The following is a 1,611-nucleotide window of genomic DNA, read 5'->3' on the forward strand; positions in this document are numbered from 1 at the left end:
TTCAATTTTGTCACATGGTCCCTGAGCATCACCTGTTATCTCTGGAGGCCCAAGCACTATTCCAGTGAGCTGGGTGTTACTGTCATTGCAGGGCCTGAGTATCATCATATCCTCAACCATTGCACTGAATTGACAACCTTGTTAGTTAAGAATTGCATGTGGGGAGCAGAAGCTTTTTAGTTTAATGTAGTCCCATTTGTTGATCTCTGTTTTTACTAGATTGCTTAGTTCCATGTCATCTTTGAAGATACCTTTATTTTCAATATCGTGGAGGGTTTTGCCGACCTTGTCTTCAATAAACTTTATGGTTTGTGGTCTGATGTTGAGGTCTTTAATCCATTTTTATCTGACTTAAACTAAAAAGCTTCTGCACCGCAAAAAAAACAGTGACCAGAATACAAAAACTATCCACAGAATGGGAAAGGATATTTACACAATACCCATCAGATAAGGGGTTGATATCAATGGTATATAAAGCACTGGTTGATCTCTACAAGAAGAAAACATCCAACCCCATCAAAAAATGGGGTGAAGAAATGAACAGAAACTTTCCCAAGGAAGAAATACGAATGGCCAAAAGGCACATGAAAAAGTGCTCTACATCACCAATCATCAGAGAGATGCAGATCAAAACAACCATGAGATACCACCTCACACCACAGAGACTAGCACACATCCAAAAGAACAAAAGCAACTACTGTTGGAGAGGATGTGGGGAGAAAAGGACCCTTCTACACTGCTGGTGGCAATGTCGACTCGTTCAGCCCTTTTGGAAAACAATATGGACTATTCTCAAAAAATTAGATATTGAGCTCCCATTTGACCTAGCAATGCCACTGCTGGGAATATATCCCAGAGAGGCAAAAAAGTATAGTCGAAACGACATCTGCACTTATATGTTCATCGCAGCACTGTTTACAATAGCCAGAATCTGGAAAAAACCCGAATGCCCTAGAACGGATGACTGGTTGAGGAAACGTTGGTACATCTGTACAATGGAATACTATGCAGCTATTAGAAAAAAGGAGATCATGAATTTTGTATATAAGTGGATCGGCATGGAAAGTTTCATGCTGAGTGAAATGAGTCAGAGAGAGACAGACATAGAAAGATTACACTCATCTATGGTATATAGAATAACAGAGTGGGAGACTAACACCCAAGAATTGTAGAAATAAGTACCAGGAGGTTGACTCCATGGTTTGGAGGCTGGCCTCACATTCTGGGGAAAGGGCAACTCAGAGAAGGGATCACCAACTATAATGTAGTCAAAGGCCATGCAGGGGAAGGGAGTTGCGGGCTGAATGAGGGCTAGAGACTGAGCACAGTGGCCACTCAACGCCTTTATTGCAAACCACAACAGCTAATTAGAGAGAAAGAACAGAAGGGAATGCCCTGTCACAGTGGCAGGGTGGAGTGGGGAGAGATGGGTTTGGGGAGGGTGGGAGGGATGATGGGTTTACTGATGGTAGAAAATGGGCACTGGTGAAGGGATGGGTTCTCGAACCTTGTATGAGGGAAACGTGAGCACAAAATTGTATAAATCTGTAACTGTACCCTCACCGTGATTCACTAATTAAAAATAAAATAATTTTAAATTAAAATAAAATA

This window comes from Sorex araneus, chromosome X (assembly GCF_027595985.1).
Source record: "Sorex araneus isolate mSorAra2 chromosome X, mSorAra2.pri, whole genome shotgun sequence".
In the NCBI taxonomy this organism is placed as follows: domain Eukaryota; kingdom Metazoa; phylum Chordata; class Mammalia; order Eulipotyphla; family Soricidae; genus Sorex; species Sorex araneus.